The sequence below is a fragment of the Pleurodeles waltl genome, chromosome 5 (genome assembly GCF_031143425.1).
Source record: "Pleurodeles waltl isolate 20211129_DDA chromosome 5, aPleWal1.hap1.20221129, whole genome shotgun sequence".
In the NCBI taxonomy this organism is placed as follows: Eukaryota; Metazoa; Chordata; class Amphibia; order Caudata; family Salamandridae; genus Pleurodeles; species Pleurodeles waltl.
In genome coordinates this window covers 606,366,541-606,388,879 of record NC_090444.1, presented here as the reverse complement: position 1 = coordinate 606,388,879, position 22,339 = coordinate 606,366,541, and the positions used below count along the sequence as shown (strand labels likewise).

The following is a 22,339-nucleotide window of genomic DNA, read 5'->3' as shown; positions in this document are numbered from 1 at the left end:
AATGGAGAGAAAGGAACGGCTGGGTGGATGGAGATTTGGATAGCTAACAGAGGTGGATGGAAGGATGAAGGGATGATGGGTAGAATAGAAGTGGCTGACTGGGTGAAATGATTGAGAGAAAGACAGAATTGTGGGAAGAAGAATGAATTGAAGTATGGATGATGGATGGATGAGAAGGTTGATGGTTGGATGAGAGAACTATAGATGATGGATTGACAGAGAGAAGGATTGTTGGATAGAAGTAAGGATGAATAGATGGAGGGTTGGCCATTGAGAAGGAAGGATGAAGAAGAGATGAATGCATATGGCTTTGGGAGAATGAAGGGAATGATGGGCGGGTGAAGAGAAGGAAGAATAAATGAGCAGAGAAGAACAGAGGGAAGGAAGGATCAAATCCACTCACAATATATAGCATCAACTGAGCTAGCCCTGGCCTTGCTTGCCTCTCTGTCACTGATTGTCGTATGGGACAGGGTTCAAGGTGGGGGTAGTTTATTTTTCTGAGCACTCCCTTGGTCGCAACACCTCGTCATGTTGAGCCGCACAGAACTCCACTTTAAACTGTCTTGGCACATAATATTCTTTTTAACAAGGTGCAAAAGGATAATCATTTGCCTGCTCAGATAATTTGTTAGAAGGACGTGTACTCATTAACTGAATCTCCTCATTAAAATCAGATCCTTTTTTCCCTCTTTTCTTGCATGTAGCTCATAAATTGTACAGATTCGTCGTCACGGGTCATTGGCCGGTTATGGAAGCGCGGGTGGCCCTGAATAAATGATGCTGAACAGAATTAGGTACAATGGGCTTCCTTCCCAAGATTGTTTAATTAGATCTGATCCGACTGCTAAAAGAAGCAAATTATCTGATCTGATGAAATTCGTTTTCCAAAGGACATTGAATGCATCCTGCGTGGTCACGAGTGTAGTGTGTGTGAGTGTTTGCTAGTGTAGGTGTGTGTCGATGCATACTTATGTCAGCCATGTGTTTGTGCATGTGTGTACATGACTGTTATGTGCAGGGTGATGCTTTCTTTGATGCGTAAATGAAATAGGGTATTTGTGTCAGTATTTTATCTATGTTTGAGCATGTCCTGAGCCACCAGTATGCAGACGTCACCAATGGTAGTTATCGGAAAGGATGCTGTTGAAATTATTAGAAGGCTGTTTATATTCTCTAGAAACATGAATTACCGAGTCAGTACGAGAGAAAGACCCAGTTATTGGGAATACCATATCATTCAGTGTGTGAGTAACACGCATCTCAATTCTGGCCATAAGAAAAAGGCCAGTGCTTCCAAAATTTTAGCCTGCAACCTCCTCATCAGGTTTTGGAGTAGGTGTAATTGCTTGATTTGGTGGGATGTGCAGGCTTGCATTCGCAATTGCCACACTGTGGATATGTACACGTGTGGTGCTAAAAGTGGAAAATAACGTTGTTAGTCTTTGCATAAGTCAAGGCAAAAAAGTAGCTATGACGGTGAGTGTGTGGATTGGTGTAGAACTGTCTGAACTACCATACTTATGGGTGCCTGCCTGGATTTCCAATCTGGCCTTGCCTATGCCATCTGGGATGCACCGTGAATATTTGTGAATGACCATCAGCAACTAACTTCTTATTAAACCGCTCCGAAAATTGAACCAACATAAGGGCCGATGTATTGGACCAGTATATGTCTGCCAAAGCCAATTTGATCTCTACTTAATCCTTACACCTGGTATAATATCTATATTGTCCTTGGTTTACTGAAACACAGTAAAACGATGCTAACCTCGGTATTGCAGAGTGCTACATTTAATGCAGACCCATTGATTGACACAGTACATTGACGCAGATGTACTGCTCACAGATGCCCAAAAGAACTGCTCTTGCTCCAGCCTTTTCTGTAGCTCCCATGACGCCTTACAGCAGCTGCTGGCAACAAAGCCACCTCACGAAATAGTCTGAGGTGACAAGCAGAAATGATACCACTTTTCTTCATTAGGCGTACCACAGGGCTGCAGGTCAGTACATGTTATCCATCATCTGAAGGTTCTAAAAAGGCTTCCCTGAGGACATTATTGGAGGGTCATGAAAAGTAATTTACACAATCAACTTAGCGTGTAATTTGTGTGGGTGATGTACCTCCATGAATCTCCTTTCTAAATACCATCCTGGTCCTCGTGAAACTTCAGAATGAGGAATAGAAAGAATACATCTTCATAAGCTGGTGGGGTGTGCACTGACCTCTTCCTGGGCACTGACGGTCTAATTTGCAGGCTAACGCCACAATGTCTGCTGAATGGAAGCATTTGCGTACCTAAAGACCTAAGATTTGTGGCATGCCTATCACAATGTTACTATTATGATGTGGTCCTGTACTGCTATTAGGGACAGCCTTGCCACACATTACTGCCTATATAATTAGTCTATACAGATACAGTGGTTTATTGCCTTTGGTTTAAACAGCCTTTGCTTATGCCTTTTGAGTTGCAGGTGGGTGATAGTAAGTAGATTGCTCCCAGATGCAAACACTTGCTTTCTGCGGTTTATTTGTCCCACTGGCAGCAGGAATAGATTGGGGTTTTGTTTATCTTCTTTACTATTCAGGTGTTGAGTGAAAGGGAGAGGCCCATGGTTCCTTTGGCCAGTTTAACCGCTTTAGTGGCCGCCGCATGACACATGGAGCAATGCTTTGAGTTCAAACCTCATGTCCAAATGTTGCCTTGAAGTGAGCACAGCTCAGTCATTGAGCCCATTCTAATCCACATGGATTGTCACGCTACCTGACAATTCCTGCCAAGGAGCAAGAAAGTTCTCAAATATTCCTTTAGTCAGCGGGAAAAATAGCACTGTGATGCAACTGTGTAATCTATTCACCAAAACGTTGCTATCATCCGAGAACAAGTTCACTAGATAGTATGGGGGATGGCAAGTCTTTGCATACCATTAGAAAAGGGTGCATGGCTTTGACTTGGGCACCTTGGTGGCTACACATATATATGAAACAGTGAAAATGTATCAGAGCTACTGGTTCTTCAGCCTTTACTGAGTAACTCCAGATCTGTTTTTCATTAGTGCCTAGCAGCAATACTACTTTCATTAAATTCAGTTCCATCCATCCACTGGCAGTGGTACCACAGCCTTGGATTGAGCATGTCAACCTTGTGCAAACGAGGAAATAATAACAAAAGAAATACTTTTGAGGTCTCACTTCTTCTGTTTCTCAATTGGTGGCTTTTTGTATTGCTGCATTGGTGGCTCGTGGCCGTGCTACTGTTAAATCCGTTACCATGCATCCTTTGGAAGTTGTACCACAGCTTTGGATTGGGCATGTCTGCCTTGTACAAATGAGGAAGTAATAACAGGGAAATGCTCGTGAGCTCTCACTTCTGTTTCTCAATTGGTGGCTTTTCCCATTCCTGCCTTGGAGGCTAGTGTCAATGCTACTGTTGTTAGATTTGTTACCATGCATCCTTTCGTAATGGTACCGCAGCCATAGGTTGATTATGTCTGCCTTGTACAAATTAGGGAGCATTAACAGTGAAATACTCTTGAGCTCTCACTTCCTCTGTTTCTCAGTTGGTGGCTTTTCCCATTCCTGCTTTGACGTTCGTGGCAGTGCTACTGTTGTTAAATCCGTTACTGTGCAGCCATTGGCAGTGGCAGCGCAGCACTGGATTACACACCTCGGGCTTATTCAAATGAGGAAGCATTAACAGTTCAAGTGCGGTTGAGCTGTCACTTCTGTCTCTTACTTGGTGGCTCTTCCACTTCTTGCATTGGTGCCTAATGGCAGTGCTACTGCTGTTAAATCCGTTACTGTGCATCCATTGGCAGTGCAGCACTGGAGTATGCACCTCTAGATTGCACACATGAGGAAGCTTTAACAGTAAAGTATGGTTGATCCGCCACTTCTTTTGTCTCTTACTTGGTGGCTCTCCCCATTCCTGCATTGGTGCCTGGTGGCAGTGCTACTGTTGCAAAATCTCCTATTGCGCATCCATCAGTACTACCAGCACAGCACTGGGTTGCACACCCCTGGCTTGTGCAAATGAGGTATTAACAGTAGAAGTCCAGTAGAGCTGCCACTTCGTCGGTGTCTTACTTGGTGGCTCTTCCCATTCCTTTAGTGGTGCCAAGTGACATTGCTGTTGTCACTGAAGGCATTTCCATGCACCCACTGTTAGTGGGGTCAATGAACTGCAGAGATGTCACTTTGTCCAGTGTGGCGAGGTATGACGGGACCTTTGTTTCCAGGGCGTGTGCTCTTAAGTCTCCCTTCTTCACATTGACCCTGCATTCAACATCCTTCGTACCATGCCCTTGGTACGGTCAGAGAGCCTTTTCTAAACCCTGGAAGTAGTTTGAGCCAGTACACCACCCGTAGCGCTGTCCTACCTCTTCTCTTCCACCATCTTGCTTCCCTTCGTCACCTGAGGATGCTTCGCCTAAGAAATGACTGACATCACAAAATGAAAGTTGGTTGGTGCAGTTCCTACTCTTGCTTGTGCACTGATAGATGTGTCAGAAACAGCATACCCTTCTTTGCTAACTTTGCAAGCCTTGTCTATATGAAGAAATACAGTCATCCCGCGGAACAGCTGCAAATATCACTTACAACATGAATGCAGTAAGGCCCAGCAAAGAACCGGCATATCAAGCAATATAGGGATGCTTTCATGTGAAAAGAGTTCCAATCTACATGAACAACCAGCTGCTTTCACTGCTCTGAAAGTTATTTAACATCTGATTCTGGGCACAGTGCAAACGCACCATTTTATTCGTTCAGGGTGAAAAAAGAGACTGGAATAAAATAGATTAGTAGGTAGATAGAAAAATGCTTTATTTCGGCAGCCAGTGCCATAAACGTTTTGCATAACATCACAATACATAATTAAAACGTTTTAAAAGTAGAACTGGGATATATAAAAGCACACATATTAATGTTTTAGACAGCCGCCACACAATGTTATAAAAAATAAAAGCAACATCATACAAACTTCCATGAAAGTGCCAGAAAATATAAAAATAATGCAGAGAAAGTGCAATGTGAGTGAAGTTGTTCGACTAAACCGTTGTTTTGTAAAATACCCATCAGAAAAATGTGTGTATCGAATGATGTAGTCCTTTACCCATCCATTTTAATTCACAATGCAGCTTCTGAAGGTATGGGAGAATTTAGACTTCGCTTTGAATCGAAGTTGAATCTATACAGATCAAAACATTTAATGCCAAATTCTTAGATTGGCTCAATGCAAGTAATACACAACCATTAATCGCTTAAAAATTAAGGCTATACAAAATAAGAGTAATTTGCTTTTGCGTAATTATGCAACATTTCACAAAAATTGCACAAAAATATGCAAAATGCAAAACTGACATTTAGTGCTGAACTTAAGCACACAATACGACCTTGTGTAAATTTTGGACATGAGGACACAATTCTGTGCTAAACAAATATAGTGCAAAACACATAAGAGCCGCAAATAACAGACACTTAGCTTCTGGTCGTCGCACATTGCTCAAGTCCTCCTGTGATAAAATGATGCCACGAAAAATGGATTATGCCACATGTTGTAATGGTGTAGTTTTAGGAATTGTGCAAGATTACCCCGGCGTCACAGAAATTTCCACCACGCCTAATAAATATGTCAGGGGCTTGCCATGATGGCATCTTAATACTCAGTAAATCCTTGACTATGTTCCATGTTCTAAAAATTACACCCTATAGTAAACAGCATATATGCGTGTGTTGCAGTGCTGTATAGTTCAGAAGAGTGGTTTGGGCACATGTGTAGCTGTACTGACTAAAGGGGTAGTACTGTGATATAGGTTATGCGTTGAAAAGGAAATGGGGAATTCGTTCCCGAAATCTTTGCTTAATAAGTGAGTGCATAATGAATCACTTCTTGTCTGTGTTATGCAGTTTTTGTACATAGCTGTATTCACCAATTACTTGTGGCATAATAAATACCACCGTGTACCTAGTCCCTCAAGCTTCTCTGTGTCTTAAGTGTGCTGAGGCGGAGGGAGTCCCTCTCTTCAGAGTGTAGAAGTCCTGGAACTGAGATGCTCCCTTGTGTACGCCATCAGTGGATTGACTGCGCAATCCACCTCGGATGTACTGCAGTGACTCACTCCACGGTGAGGTCACAGACGTTAGATGTGTGTGGGTCAGTTAGGTGATACATGTGGAAACTTCTTCATGGCCACTCGTAGAGAGTGAGACCAGTCTCTGACATACCTGGCATGAATACCCATTTCGATGACGGCATAGTCACTCTGTGACAGGGGTAGTTGCAGTGCTAGGAACATTTCCATAAGGGTTTTCTTCATTGTAAAAATCACCATGTAATTTTCCTTGGCTTTCAGATCCAAGACCACCTTCGAGCCTTTTGAAATTGTTATGTTTATTAGTTATTCTCTTCTGATATGTGAATTCTCTGTTGAACATTTTCCTCAGGAACGTTTTGACTTTTTGTTTATATGGTGCCTTGTTACTATGGCCCTCAAATGTGTTTGAAACCCGGGTAGTTTAAACTACAGAAGACATATGACTAGAAGGCTTATTTGTAGAGCCTGGCCTGCACTTGGCTCCTGAGGTCTGAATGGTTTTCAGTACGACATGGCCATGTAGTCCAAACGCATTCGCCTCGGTCACGCTGGCCCTCAGCCAAGCATCATTTGCTAGGTCACTTGTGCAGGGCCAGCCTTAATTTCCTCTCAGTTCTGCTCTAGATCAGCCCCCAGGAATTCCACCCCCTGCTTTCTACACTTCAGGACATTTTCTGTAAACACGTTAATGATGCGGTCTGCCCTATCAGTCCGGTAGCTATCTTTGAATCTTGCGGCGCTTTTAATCTAAAGTGGAGGAAGTTAAGTGTAGCATAGTTTTGCATTTTTACTTCCTCTGTCGGTCTCTCTCTCGCTCGTGCTCTCTTTCCGTCTCGCTCGTCGCCCTCTCTCCCCTCTAACTCTGCTCACTCACAACCCCTAGAACGAATGTGTGCCCAAAGGTGAACTGTAGAGACTGTCGCGTGCTGGTCTGTCCCTGCAGCAAGAGCTGCGTCACTTCTGGTTGGCGCGCGCCACTGTTGTCAAGGGACCAGCAGCCATCTGGGGGATGAACGGAATCTGTCTCAACGGTGCTGCCCAACAACATATCCATTCCATTGCGTGCTCTACGCAGACAGCGCTTTTAATGATCCAATCTATATAGGTGACGTCGTAAACGGCAAAAGCCTCTCAGTTTTTGACTTTCCAAAATGTATGTAATGCCTCTTAAAAAGATCAGTCCGGCAGGGAGACGGTGGTTGCTATCTGGAGGCTGAATAAAACATCATTTTGGTGAAACAATTTTCAGAAAACCTTTCAAAAGAAGGTAGTAAATGAAGCCACTTGTGAACATCTGAGTTTTAAGCTTTCCTGCGGTTGCTGTGACACATGATATTTGTGGAAGTAAAGGTATGTATTTTTGTAACAAAGATTTTTAAAAGACTTTTGACCTGATTAGAGTGTGGCGGACAGGCATTTAATCACAAATGCAAGAGGTACCCTGCCCGCCAGACAATCAGTCCGCCGGCCCCATTTATGTATTTAGTCGAAGAAGATTCCTTTGGCTCCATCAATGGAATACGTCGCCCAGTGGCCCGGTGGAGTAGGGGATGTTGGACGAAGAATAAATAATACACCGCCCACCCTATTTAGGGTGGCCGCTGTAATGTCTGTTTTTTTCCTGTCTGAAAATCTGTGACCCTCACACCCTGGGTGAAAACTGGGAGGGTGTGGGACCCACTTTCTTTTTGGCTTTGGTAAGAAAAACCTGCTGCTTTGAGAGTTTGTTTTTGAAAAACAAAACAAGTTAAAGGTTTGCAGAATAACTGTCAAAACTGATGGTGGTCGTCCACCAAACTTTTAGTACGTTCAAGGAAACTCCCATGGCAGTGTTTACCTTCATTGTACCGAGATGGACACAGTGCATCTCTAAATTTGGTGGGTGGTAGCTCATCTGGGGGATGAAGATAATGTTATCACTACCCTGATGCACTGCACTCTGGACTTTACTCTTCCAGCAAAACTCTGCATCAGGCCCTTTGTTGGGACATTGGGGCACTATGTTTGGACAAAGAAGATGGGTGGGACCAACAAGTTCTGGACATTTAGACATTTTAGTCATTGGAAAGCAGGAGAAACCAGTCCGCAGTCAGAGAGAACACCAGCTGAAAACATTTTATTTAGCAATACAGGTGTTGATTATAGAGCCTACTCTGTACCGTGTTTTAAGGGTTGATACCTCGCACTCTATACTCAGGACACCATGATTCCTGCCCACGCTTTCCTACTCCAAATCATTGCCATCTCTATGTTAATCCAATAAGTTGAATGTAGATGTTGCAGTTAAAAAATAAAACAAAATAGAAGCAAAGGACTCATTTAGAGTTTGGTGGATGCAGACGAACCAACAAAAACTGGTGGATGTCCTGTCCATCCTATTTAGCGTGCTTTCATAGGTATGTACTTTAAATAGTGCAAAGGGGGCATTAGCCAATTCAGGCAGATAGTCCGCATCTGCAAAGCTCTAAATGACCTCAACTGCAACTCTAAGAGCACGTTAAACTGTGAAATTAAATCACAGGACTGGAATCATAATATCCTGCTGAATGGAGGCAGGCGATGACCCTAACTTTCTCTAGATTTGTTTAGCCCTAAATTATATTTTTGAGAGCAAAAGTTAAAATAAAATAAAAAACTGATGGTGTTGGGTAGAATTCCATCTTATTTGAAGATGTTATGTTATGTGCATTTATATCACGCCTACCCTCCATTGGGCAAATTTACTGCTTGTGGCTAAAGGCTTCGGAACTCTCTTTAAATGTTAATGTGTTTGAGCCTTCTTGTCTGTGAGGTTGGGCTAGTTTTTTAACACTTTAGAAAGCCTGGTTGCAGTTGGCTAAGATCAGTCACCAAAAGATTTGTTACAACACGTTAAGAGCATAGTGTAGATTGAAGTGTTATAGCGAAAATCCTCTTGTGCTCTGATTTTTTTACTTTTGAGTTGATACTACAGGTTGAGTCCCAGGAGGTAAAAGTGACTTACTTTATAAAGAAAGATGTGTGTGTATCTAGAGCACTATACATCAAGTTTGTGTCCAGTTTTGTGCAAAACGCTTTCAACATATAATCACACTTTACCTCCGCTACAGGCACATTTTTTCATGGAGGATGTGACACTTTTGCTACTATACTTAGAGTAAATACACATAAACTGACAATAAAAATCAGTACAGGTATTTGAAAAAAGAATCCCGGCCCCTACCATAAATCTCAGCATCTATTAACCACATACCTAGAGCAATAATGTAAAAGCAAGAATGCTTGCTGTCAATTTTCAGCCTTTTAAAATTGTTAAATTTGAGTCACCCAGACATAGCGGTAAAGCTCTTTCAAGATGTGTTATGAATGCCAGCATCAGCGATGAATCATGCCATGTCCCAATCGGGACAGAATGGTGCCAGCCGAGTGACTATGTGTGGCACAGTGGGTATTGAGTCTGGGACACAGCATTCCTCGTGTGATCTCTCCTCTGTGTGCTCACTTCAATCAACTGTATGCGGGCATGCATGCAGTCGCCTCTATTTTAATCTGAGGTGTGACTGACAGAGAGCCTGAGCCCATGGTTTCACATTTGTTCTGGACAGGGCTAGAGATCTTCATCTGCACGTTTACTAAACCAACTCTGACAAGCCTGAAAGAAAAAATGGGCAAGCAAAAACTTTAGTGTTAACGGATGACAGGCTTTTGTAAGCCATCCAACTGATATAGGAGTTCTGATGTGTTCCAACCATCAGTTTGAGGCAGCCCAAAAACAGCAAATTGCCAAAGCATTACCGAGTCTGCTCTCAATTTATTCATCCAGAATATGGCACCAAGTGAAAGCTGCGTGTGGGGATACAGGTTGGGGGAGAGTGAGGAACGGTTGTGCCTCTGGTAAGTAAGTTAGGGTAATGGCACAATGACACTTGGCACAGTGACACTTGAAACTTCAAAAACTTTTCACATCCTCTAGTTGGATCCAAATCATCTAGGATCGCCCAGCCTATTTCAAAGTTGAAAGGGGACTAATGTAAGCATTGGATTGTATGTCATGTGAAGGTTAGAGCTAGAAGTGATCTACAATTGACATGTGAAAAGCTCAACATTATAATGCATAGCATCTCCTTTTGATGAAAGCTTGTACAAGTGGTCCTGATACGTGTGGTGATATAATATATTGTGATTGGCAAAGATAATCTAGATTGGTAGAGTGCAGATTTATAGGGGGTTGTTGAAGAAGTCAGGGGGATTTAAAGAGGTATTAAAGTGAAAGAAAGATGAACAATTTGAGTAAAGGTATACAGTGGACATAAAAAGGCCTCTTAACAAATTAAACAGGTGCAGCCCCAACATCTGAAATGCACAGCAACAAGGTCAGACATGTACCAGAGGGCAGTCCTGCTTCTGGGAGATGGTTGCCCACAGGTATCAGGCGACAGCAGATGAGCTGCAGTGCAGGGGCACCACAGTATGTTAACCTTTTAAAACTCTGTTTAGATCGTCTTCAGTGGGATAGGTGCATGAACCCGAAGCTGCCAGATACATGTCACTGTCAGACGATTCGCCATCAAAAGCAAAAGAAACAAAGGTGCTGCATCTAAACTTGTGCGTGCTCATTGAGTGGCGGTTTGCAATACACCTCCGTCGATGACTCAAAAATATCTTATGCAGTTTGACTAGGTCTCCTTGTAGGAATCAGGAAAAGTGAGACTTACTCATCACTTTTTACAATGTGACAGATTTCAGACCAAGTTACTTCATGGTTCTCAGTACATTCCATTCTTATCTGTGGGCTCCCCAACTTTGTATCAGGGGTTAAGAAAGAGAGTAAAGGTCATCAGTGCTTGTGAGCAGAAAGCATCATTTGAGGGTGCCGTCTGTGAGTAAGAAGTTAAATTTCAGGGCAATAAAAGGAAGAGTGAGCAGACCTAAATATTGCTACGAGACAAGAAAGAACCACATCACCTTTTTGGGAGAAAGAGAATAATTATATTAATAACAAGGGAGCATGAACAGAGTGAATCGAGAGTCAGCATGAAGAAGGAAAAAGGAACAGAGAGGAGCAGACACAAAGAAAAGGGAGGAGTTGGAGTAGCAGCCATACTATTGTGTTAACAGATGGATGAGCCCTAATGCTAATTACTCATTATATGATGCATAGAGGCAGGTTGATTGTTCCCAAATTACAGAAATTACATATACCAATATATGACCTCAATCGTGTTAAATTGTTGAACCTTGTACAAAAGGATAGGCAATTTATTTTAGATCATTGGTCTGTGGGTGCCTAGTACTGTGTTTAACCTCTGCGTGGCTTTATCCTCTAACACTTATTTTTACCTCTGTGTGCTCCTTATGCTCTAAAAATGGAGTTCACTTGATAACTTGCTTGTATTAGTTCTTGTGATCACTTTTCATTACCCTGTGCTTGCTGTGAATAATATATTGAGTTCAAACAAAGCATGCAGTGCATATCAGGATTAATAGACCCAATTATTGATGCCAATTTCTTTTTTCATTGGCTAAAACTGCATAAGGAATTTGGTAGAAGCATGTACTTACTTACCAGTCCCAAATGTTCTGCAAAATATTCATACCGAGTTATAAGGTTCTCAAAATTCATACCTCTAGTTCAGATACAACCATAAATTACACTTGTTTTGAAACACGTTTTATGAAAGACCTTAGACAAACAAAAAGTCTCTGTAGTCAAAATATCATTCTTTTGCTACCCCACCTCACCAGGCAATGAGAAAGTCCTTACCTGTGATCTGGTGTTTTCCTGTAAGAAACCCATTGCGCCCTGCTACCTAGAACACCATACCTTTATATGGCCATCTTAGACTTGTTTGTACAGATTTACTTATTTTCGCCTAATCATGGAAATGTATGCCCTGGAGTTTTCTTCAGAAATCAATGTCCTTGTTCAGTGTAAAGCAAGTCTTTCCATTTTGTCTAAACCTTTACTGACTATTGTGAAGTCCATCCATTATATTGAGTGTAGACACTTTTAAAGGGATACCGTACTTTATCCATTTAGCAACATCTTTGGAGTCTCTAGATCAAGGTGGTGGAGCTAATTCTGATGATTACCCTATTGAAAGCAAATATAGTTAGTTTGGTCTTTTACTCTTTTTGGACTTAGGCTCTTTAATGTGTTTATCCATCTAGTTTCTTTACAAGATGGTATCTTGTGTTAGTTTCCTCCCCTCCATAGTCTTGAGACACAATTCTTCATTTGTAGCCTCACTTGTGAGACTGAATAGGTTTTTTTCCATGAGTGTCCTGAAAATTGTACACCTTTGGTGTCTGCCCAGGTTAATAGCGTAACAGGCGCAGCATTTTGTGTATAAAACGTGGCATGTTAGGCTGCGTTGGATCCTGTATGATTTTCCTGAATATATGTGATATATCTATTCTGACATCACTCTAAAACAGAGAGGGTGGATAATGTAAGTAGTTAAGTAGGACATGGATCCATCGGGGGTATTCAGCAATTTGATTTACTTTGTAACTATGGATAAGAGATTGGGCATGGAGACGGAGGGGAGAGAAACAAACTGTTTATAAAAGATGTAAGGGTGATATGAGATGTGGTGAATAAGGTTCTATTCAGTTATAATCAAATATTTGCATATACAGAGCAGATATCTTTTTCAATTAAAAAGAGGGTGGGGCGTGAGTTTGTGACGGTCACCAGCAGGAAATGCATCTTAGAATTATTATATTCCATGATATTAGTTTGAATGAATGGTGTTGCAACTCCGTGCTACATTATTGAGGCCTTTGAGTATCGTGCTTAGAAACTCCTGATGAAGAGAGGGTTTGGCTTCTTCATGTTTATGAATAGTTGCATCAATATATCGGTTGAAGACAGATGCAAAACGTAAACAACTATGGAAATAATGAAAGCATGATAGTCATTTACATCAGTACAGGGTATATATAAACTGTGTTCAAGAGGCAGGCATTTTCCTACTTCTCTTAAATTCCTAAATTAACAGAAAGAGAGAATCGATACTCAAGGAAAGTCTTAGAAAATGGACTCATGTGACAGTGAATTCTGTGACAAGTTGCCAATCTGAAGTGCTGAGGACAAGTATAGTAAATTAGGTCAAAAAGGCCCAGGTAGACATAAGAGTACCATTTTACTGTTAAAAGATATGTAAAGCTAGACCAGGTATGTCAGCAGATTGGATTCACCTGTCAGTCAGTATGTGCTGTCAAATACTCTGTTTCTAATTGATAAGTGGATACGTGGGTTGTTAGGTGTTTTGGGTTGGTAGGGTAACTTGGGGATGTGGGTATTGGGGTACAGTTACTCAGATTCTGTTTGTGTGCCCCTTATGAGATGTGAAGTTTTGCACTTGCAACTTTTCTATTGAATAATAGTTTATTTAGTCTAAACCCACATATGAATTCACTAGTAGATATATGAATACCAGTAGATATTAACATTTGAGTTTTAAGCTTGCAGATGATTATCAGTCGACATTAGCATTTGGGTTTGTAATGAGCTGTCGTGAACAAAATCCCTTTCAATTCCAGCTGCATCTTCAAACTGGGTGTTGCTGTTTATTATTTCCAGTTGGTTATTGTGTACCCTGAACAACTGCCCTTTATTGTCAAGTAGAGTAAAGTTTAATGTCCAAAGGCCCATATACTACAACTGGTTCCAGTAGAAGCCACATAACCCATATACATCTCCTGTCGCTCGTTAACTGCATATTTGCATTTGATCCTATACCTCAGCCTTTTTCTAGGTTCATGCTATACACATACCACATATGCTCATACATACATAAAAGCCATTTGCAGAGCGGTCAGCTAGAACTTTCACTTGGACTATCCTTATAAAGATGGAAATGAGATAATGTGAATCTCATTATAAAATGCAGTGGCCTTGTGATAGGAATTTCCTGTGCTTGCTTCAGAAAAACCGCCACATGCTACACCTCGTCTACGTGGCTATTATTTTACTGACTAATGTGTTTTAATGCGGAGAGTCTGCTGGGTCATGTGTACATCTGGGAACCCAACAAAAGTTCAGCTGCAGCATATGCTTCCCCACTTCTTATTAATGGCCGTCAGCGACATTAATATCTTCAAAATGATTACGTTGCACTTTCTCCAACACTGCACCAATTTGCCTCGCTGTGTGAGCAGATGGTGCTTTTTCAAAACGTGGTTTCCACAGTTGTTCGGAGAAATTTCCTGCAAAAGGCTGAAATGTAATGAAACCTTTGGTGCAAAAATATCTGCCCTGCCAGCTTCCCACTGTATGTCAAAGGTGGGAGATAGTATGCTGTGTTTTCAGGCAATGCTTGCAGAAATAGACATTACTGGAGGAGTTCACTTCTAAGGAAGCTAAGAGGATATGATCATCATTGTAGTACTGAGATATGTTGAGCAGTGCACTTTGGACAGAATGCTTTGCCTACTTGGAATTGACAGAGCCGCATCCCAACCTCTTCATTGGTAAGAATAAATTGATTGCCTGAAATACTGTCAGAACTCGAAAAATCATTAAAATGTTACCAGACCTGCAGGTATAGTAAGTTGAATAATCTACTCCACCTAACTGTAATGTACTAGACCTGTAAACGGGTCTCAAATTAATTGATCCCAGGCAAACATTTTATTTTACAGTCACCTTTTTTGTCATTTTCACGAGTGCATCTTCAAGCGTGTGAGTTCAGCATTTCTGCTGTACAAAAAAAACTCTTGTTTGATTAAATAGACTAAAGATTTGCTCCATGTATAAAAATAATCTAGCCCACATATACAGTACACATGATCCATGACTTGCCTCTTAGTTTACTAATAACATTGCCATCAGAAGGAGTGTTTCTTAGTTTATGTTCAAACACTCACTTTTAAGAAATATATTACTAAAGCATAATGTAGTAGTGCACTGTCATTTACAGACAGTCAATTTCCATGAAATGTCCAAAAACCTTCCTACTAAGGTGCAGCTTTATTGATAAAACAATATAGGGGGTCATTCTGACCCTGGCGGTCCAAGACCGCCAGGGCCATGAATGACGGAAGCACTGCCAACAGGCTGGCGGTGCTTCCAAGCCCATTCTGACCGCGGCGGTAAAGCCGCGGTCAGAAAACCGGGGCTGGCGGTTTCCCGCCATTTTTGCCCCGGCTGGGCGAATCCGCCACGGCAGCGCTGCAAGCAGCGCTGCCCTGGGGATTCTGACCCCCTTACCGCCAGCCTGTTTCTGGCGGTTTTCACCGCCAGGAAGAGGCTGGCGGTAAGGGGTGACCTAGGGCCCCTGGGGGCCCCTGCACTGCCCATGCCTCTGGCATGGCCAGTGCAGGGGCCCCCTAACAGGGCCCCATGAAGCTTTTCACTGTCTGCCTAGCAGACAGTGAAAAGCGCGACGGGTGCAACTGCACCCGTCGCACCGCCGCAACACCGCCGGCTCCATTCGGAGCCGGCTCCTGTGTTGCACCCCCATTCCCGCCGGCCCAGCGGGAATGTTGGAATGCCGGCAGCGGTCTTTTGACCGCATGGCGGCCGATTGGTGGTTCCCGCTTGAATGACCGCCATAGTGTCTTAACAATAACTGTGAAAAATAGGTTTTAGAAAACATGTTTATCATTTGCACATCACCAAGTAAATTGTTCTGATTTGTTTTCATCCTGTTAACATATTTTTTCATCACAGAGAATTACAAAAAATGGACTTTCACAACTAATGATATATATTTTGAAAAGTTTGTACAGTTGACTTAGTTATTTAAATGTTGTGTGTCAGGCAAAACCTGACTCCCTACAGCCTTTCATAATCTGTACAGGTCAGACAGTTGCCTTACAAAATCCTGGAACTCTACAGTCAGAAGGTAAAGTCCTTGTAAGAAGACAAAATTACTTTTGGCTTCTGTCTCTGAACACAGAGCAAATGTGACAAGAACAATATTTAAAGGCATCTTTATTGCTCCTTCCCTTTCTGGCTGAACAGAACACCTGTTCTTTGTGCCAGAAAGGCCAGTAAGTCCTAAAAATAGCTTAACCTAATAAAATATGAGGCATTTAGGGAAGCCTGACAGTACAAATGTAAGTAGTTTGATGCACTCAGATGTAGTGCCTGGGGTCTGATGATGCTTTATAGCAGCAAAATACCATAAAGTGCAACTTAAAACACCATGATTATTCTCCTATGAGGTGTTACAATACAATGCATTTAAGTGTCTTCGTATGAACCAAACAATAGTTTGACAAGACATCTATAATTTGAAAGTCAAACTTGCAATGTGTTTTTAACAGAAGAAATTTATAAATTATATCTATTAACAAAAAGTGCCTCTATTTCAGAAGGGGATTTCATACATGCCATTTGGCAAATATCAGACAGTGCTATGCTCAGATATGGGGTGTCACTCTTTGCATATATTTCCTTTGTGATGATTATGTGATATCTAAGGGGAAAAAAACAACAAAAAACCTAAAGAGTGGAAAGTGTTACATTCCCTAAAGTTCAATTCAATCACGTTGTTATCATCAGACTATCTATTTCTATAAGAACCAATTGGAAGAATGTAGGACCAGGTTTGAGAATGAAGAATTGAAATAAATAATTCAAGATGCATTATTATAAGTGCATGGAGGTATATAACCTTAAGAGACAGCACTGAAGATGCAGACAACTAGGACATCAAACAACTGCGCAAGTGACACCAAGGCTATGATCTTCCTTTACTAAAGAGCAGGAAGTGAGTCTGCACTCTTGACAAGCCTCCCTCCTAGCCTGCCATGCTCCACAGAGAATTGTCTTGGATGAATTAACCGTGGGTCAACTCAAACTTGAAACCCCTAAGACACAGCCCAAGTTCTGTCTGTAGCAGTGAAATGAACTGTAATTTACCTCACTGAATAAGATTATGCAAAAAGTATGAGAACTGGATGCGATTGCAGCACCTTCCTGTTGTTGGACTCACATCCGGTTGTACATCCTGGATATCCTAGATTTGCAAAAAGTGAGTTACAGATTTTCACATATTTCTTGAAGATGTAGTTGCCTGTATGTGTGAAACATGACAAGTGCAATGCTGGAACAAATTATTAGACTTTTTACTGAATAATAATTATGTTTAAGCAAAATTTGTAATGGCCTTGGAGCCATGAGGAAGGCAAGGAAAATATCATGTGTGTGCATGGAAATAAGCAGATAAAGTAACTTACGTAGCATGCATCATTAGCGCCACTGTTCCAAGCAAAACTTAAATCTGTCAGAAAAAACGGACAAAATTCCAATACAATGTTAGGCTGCACGTACACCAGGGACGGCTCCTCCGTTTGGGTGGAGGATCGCCCCCCCCCCCCGCCAGCAGCAGCAGCTGCCAAACTTCTACACTACAACAATAATAAACTGTGTTTATTATTGTTGTAGTGTAGAAGAGGTGGGGCCACTGGCCATGAGGAGCACAAAACAGTACGCATGTATGTTTGGCTGGCCGTCTCAGGTCGGCCAAACATACATGCAGACTAAGCTCTGTCCAACCCGGCCACGCAGTGCCGGGTTGGAGAGCGCAGGCAGACTCTCCTAGTCTGCTTAGGAGCACCCTGGCTGGGCGCCCAGACCAATCCGAATGCTGCTGTCATACTGGCAGCAGCATGAGAGCAGTGTTCAGATTGTCCACAGGGCAGGCTGGGAGCAAAGGAAAGAGAAGCTGCACGGTTGTGGTGGTGGCGGCGGGGCATTCAGGTAAGGTTTTTTTTTTTTTTTTTTTAATTATTACATTTTCTTCACCCTCCACCCCCCCACCGCCCCTGCAGCGCGCCGCCCCACCCCTGCCTCGAGCTACTACTCATGTACAGTACAGGGTGAATTAATGTACAGCTAAAAGACTCTTTATTAAGAAATTAGGTAGTCATAAGGAGAGTCATCTCCAGAAAATCGGTTTAAGGACAGGTTAATCCATTCGAAATTAATTTATACTGATTATCTTGATGGAACTTCTCTTATTGCTCACATGCAAGGCCGCCCTACTTTCAGGCCTTCGGTAATGTTCTGGTCAGGTTTGGGAGAAGGACAATGAGAATTTTCAGAATTAAAATCTGAGAAAATATTGGAAAAAGACTTTGATATCAACCCAGCTGTTAAAAAAAAGAAAGGTAAGCTAGCTGTACTCCAACAATAAAACATTATTTTGTGAGTCCTTTACTCAGCAACTGCATTTCACCTTCTGAAGTGACTACCAACCTTTCTTTTCAGTTGCTGAATTGACATTTCCTCTTATCCACATACACAAAACAGGCAAACCAGTGATTGAGAAGGCACTCCCTCTGCTGTCCCATCCAATCACATGTTGGTTGACCTGAGATAACTCTATTGACACCAGACCTAGAGTGAGTAAATGGGTGCATGAAGACTTCTAGCCAATTAGCACATCTTTTAATCAGAGAAAGGGACTGACATTGCACACTGAGGCTCCTCATACCATAACCCAGCTACCCATTCTACACTAGTACTCCTAAAACCACCTGTTAGTTCTCTCATCCCATTTGCAAAGACTGGAGGAATTACAGGCTTATCACTTTGCACTGACGTATATCTCAACCACCACAAAAGGAGGTGAGAGGTAATCATTCATCAACCATCCTCCTAACATTCAGTACCACACACAACATATGTTTGATGAAAGGGAACTTAAAAAGAAGCTGCCCTCTAAGGAATCCCTTATTGTGGAATAAGAATGCCTGACGCTTCCGCTCCTACCCCAGATTAGAGTTTTTTTATTCTGTCAGAGGAGCCCACAATTAAAGGATCTAAATTAACTGGGTATCCCTAAAGGAGCTGTAACCATATACGACTACAAATGATTCGATCCTACCATGTACTGTCTATAACTCAAAAACATAATTTTGCTCCAACCCTGTTGATGGCAACACAGGGAGTGTAGTAGCAGACCGATGGAGCATGTCACGGATAGTGGGAGAGGTCATTCTTATTCCACTATAAAAGATTCCTTAAAGGGTAGCTTCTGTTGAGGTATATCTGCCAAATCTCCATCCAGTAGAAAAAATATCTAAAGAAAAATTCTGGACTTCTATACTTCAAAAATAGGGAAAATAGAAGAATTTAGGTGGTCATAATGAACATGGCAGTAAACGCCACCCTGCCGGAGGTGGCGGTAACTACCGCCAACAAGTGACAGTCCGGACCACTACATATGCAGTTGGTGTGTACTGTTGCTGACCAGCATATATCACATGTAAATGCCAGGTTCCCAGGCTCATTCCATGATTCCTTTGTCCTGAGAAACAGCAGTGTACCACACTTGATGGGACAACTACAAGGGGACAGAGGATGGCTCATGGGTGAGAGTGTATGACAATGGTTCTGTACACAGGTGACAGCCAGCCAATATGTATGTGCAGTCAGTTCAATATGGTCCTGTTTGCGTCTACTATTGTAGGTGATTTTGGCTACCACAACTTGCAATGGCTCCGGACACCAGTGAGGAATCCCAGGATAGAAGCAGAGAAGAATTATAATGAGGCCCATGGACATACTAGGAGGGTGATTGAGCACACTATAGGTCTTCTGAAGGCTAGGTTTCGTTGCCTCTATCTCTCTGGGGGATCCATGTGCTATGTCCCTGACAAGGTGTGTAAGATAGTGGTGGCCTGCTGCATGCTGCACAACTTGGCTGTGAGGAAAGCTATCCCCCTTCTTGAAGGGGAGGGTGCTGTCCAACCAGCCCTGCAACCCCAGAGAGGGGGATGAGAGTGATGGTGAGCAGGAAGAAGGGGAAGACCTTAACTCCAGGACTAAGCTAATCCGCCTATACTTCCAGTGACCCTAAGGTATTGTTCAATGGTGCTGTTGTCTTCACAGCATAGTTTCAGTCTGACTCATGTAATTGGTAATGTGGTGTCTATAGTCATTGGCACTGTTAACTGAGTAGTGAAGTGGCATGTGCCAGGGAACCCAATATTGTGTATATTGTGACTTCCTTCAGACACTACAGTGCGTGGGATCCCCACCTGCATTAAAGGTATAAATATGCAATTGGCCGGCTAATGCATACACACTCACAATATGAACTCATGATGACGAGGGACATACAATTTAAGTGCATATGTGTTTTTATTAAGTGACACTAATTTGGTATATTGTTGTACATTGATAGGGAGTGGGCTCATGGTGCATATCCTTACTCTAGTGCATGTACTCAGCTGTTGGTGGCACTGGGTTTTGGTCCATGTGCCCATTTTTAAATGGTGTGTTGGTAGTGGCAGGTCTACTAGGTATCACAGTGGCACACAAGGGAGACTGTTCAGGGCAGAGTCACTTCTTAGTGGAGGCCATAGTCTTGGCTGGTGTTCCCGTGCCATGTCTGGGTCTGAGGGCATGTTTGCGTGACTGGAGCTGGGCTGCAGGGCTAAGGTTGCTGGTCTCCTGTGTGTCCTTTAGCAGTGCTACCAGTCTAGTAGCTGCTGCAGATGTGGATGGCAGGGCTGTGTCCTGGCTAGTGGTAGGGGCTTGCAGGTGGGTGGAGGTCTCAGTCTGGCTAGGGTAGTGGTGCTGGAGCACCCCTTCAATGGTGGCCATGATGGCATTGAGCTGTTTCCATCGCTCCATGGCCTCTTGGTGGTGTGCTATCTGCAGCCTTTGATTCTGCTCCAGGGTGGCCAGGATCTGGCCCATCCTGTCCTGGGTATGGTGGTATGCTCCCAGGACCTCAGATATTGCCTCCTGGGCTGCAGCATCCGTTCTTTGGCTTCCCCCCTGGGCCACTGATGCCCTCCCACTGGCCCTTGCCCCCTGTGCCTGTGTCCCCTGCACATGTCTGGCAGTCCCACTTGCACTGGGGCCTTTGTTATCCTGCCTGTTGGTGGGTGGAGACTCTGGCCTCTGTACATGTGGGTCACCAGTCTGTGCACAGGAGACACTGGTGTGGGGTCATTTGGCCAGAGCTGATGTTGGTGGCTGGGTGGTAGGGCTGTCAGTGGTATCCTGTGTGGGGCTGCTAGAGGGTGACAGTCCAGGACTGTGTGATGGGCCAGGGTATTGCTCACTTTCCAAACATCCCTCTCCAGTCTCCTAAGTGTGGCCTTGGTCTCCGTGTGAGGCGCTGGCACTCCTTGGGCTTTCCGTCCGGGTGGCATGGGTGGTGGTGCCGGTGGGGGGGGAATGGACATGTATGCATCATGTACTATTTCGGAAATTGATGCACAGCTTTGCCCTATTTTGTGCTTTTATTCCTCTGTCATGGCATGCCAGGGTCCTTTCGTGTACTTATCTTTGCATTTTGTGTAGGGGTTGGAGTTGCATTGTGGGTGCCGTGGTGCCACTGTCATTCATTGTAGGGGTTGGTGACTGTGCATAGGGGGCAGGATGGGGGCCTGTCTGTGGGATTGTGGGCATGCAGGGTCACTGGTTGTGGGTGTTGTGGACTGGGTGTGGATGGGGTCCTGGTGGTAGTGAGAGGGTGGGGTGCTGCATGCATTGTAGGTGGGGTGACTGTTAAGGTATTGTAGTTGACTTACCCGAGTCCAGTCCTCTTGTGAGTCAAGTGAGGCCCTCCGGGTGCAGGATAGCCAGTACCTTCTCCTCACATTCGGTGTAGTCGGGGGTGTAGGTGGGGTACCGCCACCAGTCTTCTGTACGGCGATGTTGTGCCAGAATGCCATTGACCACACCTTCCCGTGTAGGTCCTTCTATCTCTTCTGGATGTCCTCCCTTGTGCGTGGATGGTTTACCACTGCGTTGACCTTGTTGACAATCGTCTGCCATAGCTCCATCATCCTGGCGATGGGTGTGTTCTGCACCTGTTCCCCGAATAGTTGTGGCTCGACCTTGAGTATTTCGTCCACCATGGTCCTTAGCTCCCTATCTCTGAAGCATGGGTACTTAGGGGGTGCCACAGTGTGTGTTGTGTTGTGGGTGTATTGGTGAGCATGCTGTCGTGTGGTTGTGTGTGGTCTCTGAAGGTGTTTGGGGTTTGTGTGTGTTTTAGTGGTGTATTTGTGCATGTGAATTTTGTTATGTTGTGTTCAGTGTATGCGTGTTGTGTTGTCAGTCTCAGTCGTGCTGTTGGCAATGCAAAGGATTGTGGGGTGTGTATGTGAGTGTTTTATAGTGTTGTGGATGTGTGTTAGGTGTGTGGGTTTCAATGTTGCCAACGTGTGCATTTGTTGTTGGTGGGTCCCATTGCTGGCCATGCCGGTCCGTGCCGCCAATGGTCATTCAGCATCCACTATCCACCACGCTGATTTGTGCATCATTATTTGGTGGGTGGAGGAT

General features: G+C 43.3%; 1 protein-coding gene across 2 annotated transcripts in view; it reads left to right on the top strand.

The window, feature by feature from the left end:
* The window catches only part of KIF26B (kinesin family member 26B), a 577,552-nt gene that overhangs the window by 266,363 nt on the left and 288,850 nt on the right, over window positions 1–22,339 (top strand). The gene's annotated exons all lie outside the window — the stretch shown is intronic.